Source organism: Lissotriton helveticus, chromosome 4_1 (assembly GCF_964261635.1).
Source record: "Lissotriton helveticus chromosome 4_1, aLisHel1.1, whole genome shotgun sequence".
Lineage (NCBI taxonomy): Eukaryota > Metazoa > Chordata > Amphibia > Caudata > Salamandridae > Lissotriton > Lissotriton helveticus.
Genome location: NC_136063.1, coordinates 1,351,247,982 through 1,351,261,463, shown reverse-complemented (window position 1 = coordinate 1,351,261,463; position 13,482 = coordinate 1,351,247,982).

Genomic DNA, 13,482 nt, shown 5'->3' with positions numbered 1-13,482 from the left:
CCAGTGATGGAATCCCTGGGAATTTTAAGTAAAAAAATAGAAAATCTTGAGAAACTGGGAATAGCTAACTTGGATGTCCTTGAACAACTGGGTACACAAGTTATATCTCATTCAGTTAACTTAAATCCCGGGAACCAGAGCAATAGTAAACCAAGAGCAGTAAATTGTGCTCCTAATGCGCCCAATGCGAAGGGAAATCCGGCACCCTCTACAAGTGGAAGGCAAGGGCCAACAACCATCATCCCCAAGGTAGCTCGAGGGCAAAAAGTAGATGGGGGACAAAGTAACACCAATGAATTCGCCCCCACTAACAAGAGCTTACCCGCACTAAGGCGCCATATTAACAATGTTATTCCAGCTACTATTAATTTGCCACCTGATTGCAGACCATTTGTAGCAATACTTGCGAACGTCCCCAAGTTGTTGCCTAACCAATTCGAAAACCAAGAAACTTTGAAAAATAAGACCTTGCATTGGTTGGTGAAAAATTGTGGATTTCCATTACGAGGTGCGGAAGAGATTATAACTACACAGAGGGTAGGCTGGGTAGGGCCAAACAAAAAGGAAATAGACGGGGACTGCATAATTATAAATTTTAGGACCACTGAGTGGGCAAGAGATTCGATTTTGCATGCACCTATGCCATCGAATCACGAATATAATATTACATTGTTCCCACTTGATTATTTTTATAGGAACCAGTCAGGAAGACATATCACTACATATAACTTCCAGCATCCAAGAGTGGTTCCTACTAAATATCCTAATGTCGCACCTAATGGTCCCCCCCTAGTGCCCAACCTAGTGCCCAACCTGTATGATAACTTCGCGGTCCCAACTTTTAATAGATTCCAGCTGCTCAGTTCACTTGATGAGAATGACTGACTGTGCGAACTACACCGGACCCCGAGCTCTGGAAGCACCGTAACAGGTGATACATTAGCATCTACTCAGAGTAAAGAGCAGGGTGATGAAAACTGGGTAAATAATATAACTGAGACGCAATGAGCTTCATCATGTACTGAGTTATGTATAGGCAATGTTGCAGATAATTAATCAACTGTAACCAATGACAACGCTAATGTCCCTCTGATTGCAAGTTTAGAAGTTTCAGTTTTGTCTAATCACATTGAAAGTACAGAGATTAGTAATGCTGACTCGCTTGTATTTAACAGTTGGAATATAGCTGGAATTAATTCCAAATTAGGTACTACATTTTGGGACAACTTCATCACATGTGGCTATGACATTATCTGTCTACAAGAGACATGGCATACAGGATTAATAGAAGTTGAAGGTTACAGCTCCTACAATGTGGCAGCAGTGGCTTCGAAAGCTGGTAGAGCTAAGGGAGGTTTACTGACTTTGGTTTCAACTAACTTGACAGAATTTATTCTTGGGGAACACTCTATAGTCTGTCAGCATGAGTCTATATTGCGCCTAAAACATAGCCATGGTAGGGATTTAATAATTGTGAATTTTCACAACAACATTGTGGGCCCCAAACGTGATAGGATTGTCCCCGATGTTGAACGTGCTATTGAAGCTGCAATCTCTCTTTCTAAGAATAACTATATAGTTCTGTGGGCAGGTGATTTTAACATTCAAGCCTGCAGATACGCCCGGAAGGGGATATGTGGTCATCACGAGGATTATGTAGGGGGTGACAGTGTTTATGTTAACCATTTCCCGCACAGTAACAATGCAGCGCATTGAATAATTTAATAGCCAAGTTTAATTTGGAACTGCTTGATTGTATAAAAAACAAAAATAATGAAATTTGTCCAACTTTTAGGGGGAGAGATGCCCATACTAATATAGATCACATTCTGGTGTCTAGTGGTTTAATTTTTACCAATGTTTGGGTAATAGAGCAGCCGGTGAGTGATCATAACAGCATCTCTATGGAATTAATGGGCTGGGGTCAAAAAAGTGTTGTGAGTAGTAAAGCTGTTCACGGGATTTCCGCTGAGAGACCAAATGGAACAAGAATTAAATAGATCAAAATTGACCCCAATAAATTAACAAAGGATATTATTTGTAAATGTACCAGAGAGGTTGAATATTGCCTTGCTCCTAATGTGATAGCGCATGATGTTCTCTCCAACTTTATGAAAATTACATGTACAGTTGAAAATTCCCTGTTAAAAAGAAACAGAAGGGTTAAAAGAAACAAAACTGTGTGGTTTGATAAAAGTTGTGCTTAGACTCTGAAAAGACTAAAAAGTGTATTGAATGCTAGACCTAGAAATAAAGAAAGAGTCAGAGAAGAACGTAATAATTATAAACTGGCCCTGGCACTTAGGAAAAGGGAGCTACAGGACGAGGCCTGGAATAAACTTGATATGTCCGCTGTAACTAAAAACCATAAACTTTTCTGGGAAACAATAAATGGCCCATTCTTAAAGAATGAAAATACCCCTGAGGTTAGTTCCCATGTCAGTTGTTTTGCATGGATTGTACATTTCTCAGAGATTTTTAATTCGGATCTTAAAATTGATGGGTCGATTTTATGTTTTAACTGGAAGAAAATGCAGTTGTTTTTAACTATGAATGAAGTGATAGATGCAATTAAAAAAAGTAAGGGTGGTAAAGCCCCAGGGCCCGATGGGGTACCCATTGACTTTTATAAGCATGAAATAACATTATGGGCACCAATCTTAACTCGTTACTTTAATGCTGCGGTGGAAGATGATCTACCACTGACCTGGGGCCAATCAATTATTATACCCCTTTATAAAAAAGGACCCAGGTCAGAGGCTAGGAACTATCGTCCAATCTCTCTTTTGGACTCGACAGTTAAAATCCTTAGTCGAGTCCTTTTAGTGAGATTGGAAGCCTGGGCCGAGGAGAACAACATTCTGTCTCCAGTGCAGTATGGGTTTCGTAGGGGATTAGGAACACTGGAGCAGTGCGTGAACCTGGAACTCATAGTTGGCAAGTATACCAAAGCAAAATCAGGTAATCTTTATCTATGCTTTGCCGACTTGTTCGATCTGGTGGAACACGCACTGCTCTGGCCCATATTAATAATTAATATCTATGGGTGCCCCTACTGAAATTATCCATCTGCTAGCTCGCCTGTATAGTAATCTATCATGCAAAGTAAGGTTTGGAATAGATGGAGAGTGTACCCCTTTCTTTGAAGTCAAACGAGGCATCCGTCAAGGATGCGTATTAGCTCCTTTATTATTTTCACTTTTTATTAATCATGTGGATACATTTCTGAAACTGACTAATGCAGATGCTCCAACTATAAATGGTAACCCCGTCCCTGTCCTTTTATATGCGGACGATACGGTCCTCCTTTCTAGGACACAGAATGGTCTACAACAACTAATTGACCAATTTCAAATTTTTATTAAGAACAGGAATTTGAAAATTAACAAAGGGAAGACCGTCACCATGGTTTGTGGTAAGAAACCTAGAAAACACAAACCTTTTTTCTTAGATGGAGAGAAATTAGAATCTGTTAATAGTTTTTGCTATTTAGGAATCAATTTTTCGGGTAATGGGAAATGGACAAATGAACAAAATAGTGTCCTTTTCAAAATGGCCCAGAATACAAACTGTATTTTTAGATTCGCAGCGAAACTAGGGGATCGCAGAATTCGTGAAATGTTAACCCTTTTTAACGCTAGATGCATCTCCTCTGCTATCTACGGGGCTGGAGTATGGGGGTATGATGCACAGTGTACTAAATCTATCCAGGTGAGGGAGAATGCGTTTTTAAAAAGATTAATTTGTGCTCCAGTTATGGCTTCAACAGAGTTAATACACAAGGAATTAGATATGTACTACATCAATGATCTAATTGCCCTTCGTCCTCTATCCCTGTGGCGCTCAATATGGGTAAAGGAGGAAACCAGGTTCACACAGGACGTAATAACAGATTGTATTAATCTTGATTGCCGATCGAACATTCCTTGGCTGAAGCATATACATTATTGGTATAAAACTTTATATGGGCTGGACATTTATAATGATTTAACAATGGACCCTATTTTATCAAAACGGGAGTTGAAGGTCTCGTTTATGAAATATGCTGAAGAGACCAGGCTGGAAAGATATACTAAACAGAGCACATTCATTTTTTACCAACAATATAATATTAATGTTGGCTTTCAAACTTATCTTGTAACAGTTAGTATTCCATCCCACCGTTTTGTTTTAACCCGTCTCCGCCTAGGAATTGCGCATCATCTTGTGGCTTTTCCTGTGCCCAAAAAACCTGGAACTTGTGGATGCCCATGTGATGGTAAATCAAAGCAGAGCACATGTCACTTTATACTATCTTGTACTTTTTATACTTTTTTAAGGAAATATTACTTGAAACCCATCTTTTTAAAATATAATACGCATCATCTACAAACAGCAATGTCACTAGTATTTAATCTAGAGTCTTCAGATGTATGCTTTTATGTGGCTATTTATATTTTAAAATGCATCTCTGCAAGAAAATCAATTATTGTATGAATTTTGTTAGTTGTTAATTGTACTATGCACTTTAAACTTGATGCTGCTGAATTACGTATTTGTATTTTGCACAAAACCATGGTGCACTTTGAATTCGATGCTGCTGAATCATATAATTGCATTTTGCACATATATTGTTGTTGGACTAATTGCTGCTACCAATATTTTTTTGTGTAGGATTATCTTATTACCTGCAGTTTATTCATTATTATTTTAAGCCAATAGTCAGTTTAGGTGCTGCTAATTGGATATACACTTTGGAATTGTTAATTTGCACATATACTAATCTCGAGATAATACTTAGCACTTTAAATTGTATATTTGCACATAACCAAAGATCGTAGGATTGTTAAGTTCTTTTGCCAAATTTGTTGATCCTATGACTATGCATTTTTAATATTGTTAAAATGTTTTTATCATGAGTGCTATTATGCAAGATTATTTTTGAGATAGTTTAATTTAGTATGGTGTTAAAAGTTCTCTTGTGTGTATGCTGCTATATGGTTGTATTTCTTTTACAAACCGAATAAAGCATCTTTGAACTGAACTAAACTAGTACATACATTACATTTCCTAGCAACACATAATCACATTAGGGCCTGGCGCCCTACAATCCTAAGAGTCCCCCTGGCCATCTCTCAGGGGCTTAGATGCCCTATGTCCCAAAGTCAGGGTGCACTACCAAGGCAGTGGAATCCAAGGTACGCAACAGCGCAGACCTAAACGTTGCAGCTGGGAATATCGAATGAGGGTCTAAACGGAGCAGCTGGCCCTAATTGTTGCGCAGCTGTAACTCTGAGGAGCCTGGCATTCATTGTGCCCTCTGAACAAATGTAGCAGTTGCCTGCTATTGCGTCGCAACTGAGGAATGACCACGAGGCCCTGGTCTGGGGCTCTCTAAAAGAATGATGGCCATCGCTGTAGCTGCCCTCTCTCAGGTGGGGCAGGTGGAAACCAATCATCAGGCCCCAGCGCTTCGGCACCCTCGGAGCCCCCACTGGAGCCCTGGAAAAGGAATGGGCCCACGTTGCAGCTGCCCGCTACGGCGGCGCAGCTGTGACAATATCCCTAAAGGGGCCTGGCATCATGGTGCGCTCTGGACCTCCCCATGGCTTTCAAAATAAACATGAGCCCAATGTTGGAGCACACTGGCACTGAAACAATCATGGCCACATCGTTGGAGCCACACGGGGCTCTAAACAATCGTGCCCCATCGTAGAAGCACACTGGCTCTGAAACAATCATGGCCACATTGTTGAAGCCACACGGGGCTATAAACAATCATGCCCCATCGTTGGAGCAGCCCGCAACGGCGGGTCCGCTCAGAGAAGGATGCGGTTATGTCCCCCCGCCCAGCCCTCACTCACCGGCTTCAGAAGTAGGACCCTTCGCTCCTTGCTGCACTTCGGGACTGGCACCGAGGATCCTCCTTGAGCTTCACGGTGTTCTGTGTGATCTGTGTGAGGCTTCCCTGTGCTTCACGGGAGCCCCGCCAAACAGCTGCTGCATCTCTCTGCACTTCACCCAGGCCCCCTCCTGGGACCCGGGACTTCTCTATGGAGCCCGTGAGGCTCCACCGGCACTTCCACTTCCTGGTCACCGCACGGCCCAGAGTCAGCCGACTTCCGGGTCACGCTGCGGCAGCCGGCGGCGGCTCCCTATCTTGTAGCGGCTATGAGGGGTGGGCTCCCTCGGCTTTTAAAATATAAATCGGGATGGGCACCCACATCCTGAATATATATAAGAAAAAAAATGGGGTGGGCACACGTAAAATAAAGGAAAATGCGGGGTGGGCACTCGCCGCTAATTAAAAGTAAACACAGCATTAATGCGAGGTGGGCACCCGCGAAATAAAAAAAATGCGGGGTAGGTACCCGCCACTATGGGCATAACAGGGAAATCCCTACGATGTGGATTCCCTCTTAAAGGGGGCTGCAGCTTGGTGCTGGGCAGCCCCCAGGCTCTCCTTCGGGGAACACCTGGGCAAATCACTCGCAGGGCGCAGAAGTCAGAAACAGTCCTGAAGGTCCTTGGGGATAAGGAGGAAAAACCAAAAGGGTTCCCAAAAAGTCCTTCAGGCATCAGGGGGCAATGCAGGGCCCAGGGAGGCAAGCCCCCATGGTAGCCCCCACTGGGCCCCAGCAGCAGCATGCCCCAGCAGGAACAGCAACCAAGAACTGAACAAATTCATGGGGTCACAGAACCTATATATATATTACAAAATCCCATTGTGTTACAGCACAGGGCTTGGGGATACCAGTCAGAACTGGTTCAGGGGATCTTTGGAGCACTTTATTTTGCTCAGTTCCTCTCTCCTTTGTCAGGTGGGGGCTTAGGGAATAGACGCACCACAGGGGGCGGAGAAAGCATTGTGGAGGGAAGGCACAGCCCTATTCAGGTCCACCAGTCACCATAAATTTGCGCACACCATTGCGCAGCATTTATCACTTCACATCAGTTAAACAGCAGAGGAAAAGAGAGCAGAAAAAAATACAATAAGGCAAGGCAGTCCAGATAATAATAATCGTAGTGACAGTGACGTAAGAGTTCCATATCAAGGTCATGTTAACATCGAATCCGGGATGAGGGATGTGTCAATCTCAAGGCTCCAGCTGCTCCTATCTGTTCATTAGGGATCGATCGAGGAAATGGGTTTTGAGCTGACTTTTGAAGTTAGCAAAGGAAGGAGTAGTTCTGATGTGAGGGGGAATAGAGTTCCAGATTTTGGGTGCGTTGCCAGCGAAGGACCTGTGTTTTTGTGATTTTTGCGGGATGAGAAATAGGGTGTTGGAGCTTCTGAGAGTCCTGTTCCTGGCCAGCTTTTTTGAGTTTGGCCACCAGATATTCGGGTTTGCCTGTGTGAAGGGCTTTGTGGGTGAGGCAGGCTGTTCTGAAGTTTGCCCGCAGTTCTATTGGTAGCCACTTGAGTTCTTTGAGAGCATGAGAGATATGATCAAATTTCTTAATTTCAGTGACCATTCTGGCAGCCGCATTGAGAGTTGTTTACAGAGGAACAAGATGTGTTTTAGCTATTCCAGAGAGGACTGCATTTCCATAGTCTAGTCTTGACAGCACCAATGCTTGGGTGGCTTGTTTAAGATCTTTGGCCGAGATAAAAGGTTTTATTTTGTTTATTAGCTTCAGGTTGAGGCAGGCGCTCTTCGTCGAGATCTTAATGTGTTTGCTCATGTCCAGTTTTGAGTCTAGTGTAATGCCTAAAGATTTAACAGAATCAGCCAAGGTGAGGTTCCCGTTGAGCGCATCATTAGCTTTTATGCACTCGACCATTTGTAGGTTTTCTTCTTTGTTCGAAATGTGGAGGAGTTTGGTTCTGTCAGAATTCAGTTTTAAGTGATAGCTAGACAGCCACAGTTGCACTTCTCTTAGTGTTTCGTTGAATGTATTTGGCCGATGAGATTTCCAAGTAAATTTGAGTATCATCAGCATATAAGTGGAAAGGGATGTTAGCTTTTCTGAGTAAGGTGGTGAGGGGTTCCATGTAAATGTTGAAGAGTTGAGGGGAGAGCACTGATCCTTGGGGATCTCCCCTGTTGACGGGGTGGAGGTCGAACTCACAGCTTTTGATTTTGATTCTCTGGAAGCGGTTGTGGAGGAATGAGGAGAACCATTTGAGGACCACCTCATCTAGACCGGCCCTATATTTGAGGGCTTTGAGGAGAAGTTTGTGGTCTACTGTGTTGAATGCTGCCGATAGGTCTAGGAGAATGAGTAGGCAGCATTGGTCCAATAATTTGTGGATGTCATCTATTATGTTGAGGATTGCAGTTTCAGTGATGCCACCTTTCCTGAATCCCGACTGATGGGAGTCAAGTAGGTTGGTGTTGTCCAGGTGTTGGGTTAGTTGTCGGAGTACACATTTTTCTAGGATTTTGGAGAGAAGAGGAAGGTTGGAGATGGGTCTGAAGTTGTTTAAGTCATTTATGTCTAGGCCTGGTTTCTTTAGCAGTGGGGTGACTTGTCCCACTTTCAGACAATCCGGAACGATTCCGGTTTTTAAGGAGCTATTAATAATCCTGCACAAGAGAGGGGCTAGGTAGAGTTTCAGCTTTTTAGTGAGTTGAGCAGGTAGAGGGACTAAGGCATGTGATGAGGGTTTGGAGGTGGAGATAAGTTTGACTATCTCTTCTTATGGGATGGACTGAAATGGTCTAGAAGAAAGACCAGGGTTTAGTAGCAAGAGAGGGAGCGCTATCAAACACCTCACCCTGGCTGCTATAGGGAAGTCAGGCACAATTGGTGTCGAGAGATCACTCGATCTTAGAGATCTTATCATTGAAGAAGTTGTCGCACCGTTCTTTGGATGCCGGCCCTAGGGACGTATCAGGTTTGGAGGTTTGGTGTCTCATGATGTTAAAGAGCTCCTTGGGTCTGTTTTTTGCGCTATCCAGTGCGGAGTGGAAATACATGGATTTTTTATTCTTGAATTGTCTGTTGTATTTCTTCCGGACTGTTCTAAGTTGATCACGATGAGTGGTGCTGGGCATAGTCCTCCAGCGTCTTTCTGTGGCTCTTAGTTGTCTCCTTTCATCATTGATGTCTGAGTCGAACCATGATTTGGACGGAATATGATGGTTTTTTTTATTTCAGGGGAGCAAGTTGCTCAAGCAAGGATACCAAGTTTGCGTTATAGCGTGAGGTGAGATCAGTTGTGGAGAGCTTAATGTCGCTAGGTAGGAGCAGATTTAGCCTCTCTTCCATGACATCCAGGGGAATCTGGGTAAAATTTCTGGACCATTTGGCGCGGTCAAGGACCGGAGGGAGGGATAAAACTCTTTGGTTGATGTGGAATAAGATCATGTGGTGATCCGACCAGTCCACTGGAAGAATGTTGTTGAACGTAATTGCTTCCTTGTGGGCAACAATGGCATCCAAGGTTGCACCTTTGTTGTGCGTTTCTTCCGAAAAGTGTTGGGAAAGATTATTGTCACAGAGGAGGTTGTTGGGAGATTGAATTAGAGAGTTGTTGGTTTCATTCTAACGTAGGTTAAGATGACCCAGGATTAGGTAGTTAGTGTCATTGAGTGCGCAATGTGCAATCAGGTCGGATAAGTGTTCCCCAAATGTGGGGCTGTTGCCTGTGGGGTGATAGAGAAGGTGACAGACTAAAGGGCTATTGTCTTTAGTCTTAATTTTGACAGAGAGACATTCAAATGAGCTGTACTTGCAGGAGTCAGTTACAACAATGTCTATGTCGTATCTATGGATGATGGCTATACTTCTCCCTTGTTGATCTTTTCTATCTTTGTTGACGATGGAGTAGCCTCGGGGCACGAGCATATCTAAACAAGGGGGGAGATCTCATTTAGCCATGTCTCTGTGATGAACGCAATATCTAGGTAGTGAGAGAGTATGGCTTCTGCTCATTCCGTTGCATGTTTGGACGCTGATCTACAGTTAACGAGCAAGCAGTTAGTGGATAGACTCTTTTTGCTAGGGTACTTTCCTGGAGGGGCCTTAGGTATGGAGGAGAGGTAGCGGAGGGGTCTTTTAACTTTAGAGGGGGGTCTTCTCCTCTGAAGCCTGTGATCACTTGAAGATTGGATTCAAGAGAGGTTGTCAGAAGAGAGTCGTAATTGGAGGCTAGGTCTGCTGCTTCTTCCACGGACATTGCTGCTTTGGTCCTAGAAGGTCTTTCCGTCAGGGACACTGCAAGCTTACTTGGGGGACTCAGTAGCCTGGACACGGGGTATTTGGTTCTAGTGAGGGTCTGTAGCGTGATTTCAACGACAATTTTTGTGGGCCTCGGGGGCCGGATATCGAGGACTGGAAAGGGCTCGGACTGGGATTTTAGAAGGTTAGAATTGGTTGGTGGAGAGGCCCTTGTATGGGATTGCTCGGGCTTTCGAGCCTTGTCTAGGTTGGTTATCATTTCTTCAAGGCCTCTGAATATTATTTCTAGATGATTCTCTAATTAGATCAGCTGGTGCAACATGTTTTCCGGGGCAGGAGGCATGTCGTTGTGGGTAGGGACAGCCCTTGAGGTGGTGGGCAAGATCGAATTGTGGGATCTCATGCTAGTTGTGTCGCCTAGATTGCCCCTGTTCACAACCCTCGGTAGGGGGTCGAGTTGGGAGCTCTTCCTCAGTGATTCTCTGGGAGTGGTAAAGGGGTCAGAAGACCACGCTCGAGGGATGGTGAAGGGGTGTAGGGGAGGATGAGTCTGAGGGTGTGGAGGGGTAAGATCAACCTCGGGAGATTGACGGTCGCGAATAGTAGGAACGGGGGAGTGAGAGGAGCTTCTAGCGGGGAGGCTGAATGGTCTCACCGGGGGAGTGGGAGTAGGTATTTACGTCCCCTGGTGGGGAAGGGAGTCTGGGGAAGGGGGTTGGGGTGGAGCAGATCGAAGAGAGTGAAGATGGGCGGAACGGAGAGCAGGGAAGAGGGAGTCAAAGGCCTCTAATTTCTCATTGTTAGCCTGTATCAAGTAAATTTGAATTTGAATTTAAACATATTTATATAGCGCACATATACCGAGCGGTTTCATGGCGCTGTGGGGTAGCTCAATTCAAATTACATACTCCAAGCTGGCTCAGGCTGGGAATGCCTGCAAAAAAAGAAAAGTTTTGAGTCTCCCTCGGAACTCCATGTAGGAAGCTGAGGAACGAATAGGTAGGGGTAGGGAGTTCCAAAAGGACGGGGCAAGAACAGCAAACTTGCATCCTCCCGCCCTCTTCCTCCTAAAGCGGGGGGCCACCAGAAGAGAGAGGGCGGAGGATCGCAGTTGTCTGCTGGGAACATAAGGGTGAATAAGAGATGTCATAAAGGCCGGGCTGTTCCAGCCAGAACTTGGAAGGCAAGACAGCCAAGTTTGAACAGAGCTCTCTCTTTGATTGGGAGCCAGTGGAGGGAGCACAGAGCGGGAGTAATGTGCTGAAATCTAGGTAAACCAAAAACCAGGCGGACCGCTTGGTTTTGCACAAGCTGGAGTCGGCGCAAAGCATAATTGGGGATACCATTGTAAAGTGCATTGCCGTAATCTAAACGTGAAAGGACCATCGCCATAAGGATAAGTTTGAGGGCTGACAATGAAAAAAAACGTGAGATTTTGTGAATGGTGCGTAAAACAAAAAAACAGGCCGAAACCACCGTGCTCACGTGTGAATGGAGAGTGAGGTGTTGATTTAGAGTGATCCCAAAGGTTTTAACAGAAAAGGAAGGGAGAGGGGGGAACCGAGCAAGGGGGGCCAGAAAACAGAGGACCAAGGGTTGAGTTTCCCACCAGTCAGGACAAGTTCGGTCTTGTCTGGGTTAAGTAAATGGTCACTGTTGTGTTCCCATTTCTAGTCGCCTGGTTAGGGAGAGAGGTTGTCAATTTACAGCTATGTGCGGTGGTCGTCATTTTTGATACGTGAAGTTGAAATCTAAGTGTAGTGATCCAGTTCTCAGGTCTATCCATGTGGAAGATGAGATCCATCTTTAGCTTTCCTTTGGAGGGCAGTGATAGGTGTCCACAAATAGTGTTTCTGAGTGTTGTCTGATTAGACTATGTTTAAGGTGTCTCCTTGCTTTGATGGAGAGCTTGGGGGGAAGCAAATTTTGAAGGCGTTAACGCCTTGGGGTTTCGTGTGGTCAGCATTAGTGAGTTGACAGAAATTGTGGTACCCCATGGCATTGTTGGGTTAGGTGGGGTTGGCATGCATACCGGGGCCGTCGCTGCTATGGGAGCTGAGGGACTCGCTAGGTAGAAGGCCCCAGAGAAGTGGTGGAAGCCATAGGTGGCGTGGGATCACATAGCCACCATTGGAGTCGGAGGGATCTCGAAGGCCTGGTCAGAAGAGAAGAGGGAGCTTTGCGACTAAATTGGGAGAGAAGCTGCTGTGAAAGGGAGGAGGGGTGAGAGTTAATGGGATCTAACTTGCCCCGGCTTGTGCTCTATTCCCTTGGAGGTAGGGTACTCCTGGTCTCGTTCGGGCCCGTAGTAGTGTTGTATGTGCTCGCCTGTGGAGCAGCTGTGGACCCTCTTCTATTAAGTTGCACTGTCCTGGTTTTACCTATAGAGATCTGGACCCCTATCTTAAGAGGGTATTGCTGCCTAGGAAACTCTTTGTTTGGTTTTGTTTTCCCAATGGGGGATCACATCAGCTGTAGTCCTTCTTCTATTCGATTGTGCTGTCCTTTCTTTTTATGGTTCTGGACTCCTTATTCTCAGTGGGTTCTGCTACTTAGGATACTCGCTGTGTGGCTTTGATTTCCAGTTGGTGGATAACATCAGCGTTGATGCTTGGATATCGTATTCAGCCTCTCAGTCAGTGCTTGTTTATTGAGACGTCAGGGAGGCCATCTTAAAATGGGCACAGCATTCGAAGCACTAGAGAGTGGGCTGGGAGGTTATGAGGAGGCAAGAGATCCTCTTTAGAATGGGTAGGAAGACGGCTGAATTAGTTTCAGTTTGTAGCCTTGGCAACAGAAAGCTGAGTTGACACGGAGGGGAATGATCCAGTCTTTAGATGGAGACGTCAGGGCGGCCATTTTAAGAAGGGCAAAGCATTCAGAGCACTAGAATGTATATATATATATACATGTATATATATATATACATATGGTATTTCATCTTTGACAAAGGTTCCGACCGAAACGCGTCAGTTAGTTTGCTGGAGTTCTAATAAATAATTTAAAGTACCTCCGTGAGTGCTTTCCTTCTTCTGCGGGTATAACATCAGCAGTGCATAAGGCAAGAAACCTAGAAGAATGTGAAGATATGAGCCAAACATCTTAAGAAATGAAAATGAGTCACTGTCCAAGATGACACATATTAAAACAAAAAACATAACTCAGCCAATTGAGGATTTATATCGAATGCGTATAATTAAGTGCTGGAGAGCGTCCATACCAACACGACAAAAATACCTTGGGAAAATGCGTTGCAGGCAAACAATCTTCTATTCACAACGTTCCCATTGGATCTGGTCCATGTAGTACCTTCAACAAAAACTTTATTGAAAATAATGCCAGATAACAAGTAAACATGGTTGGCAGCGAAGGGAA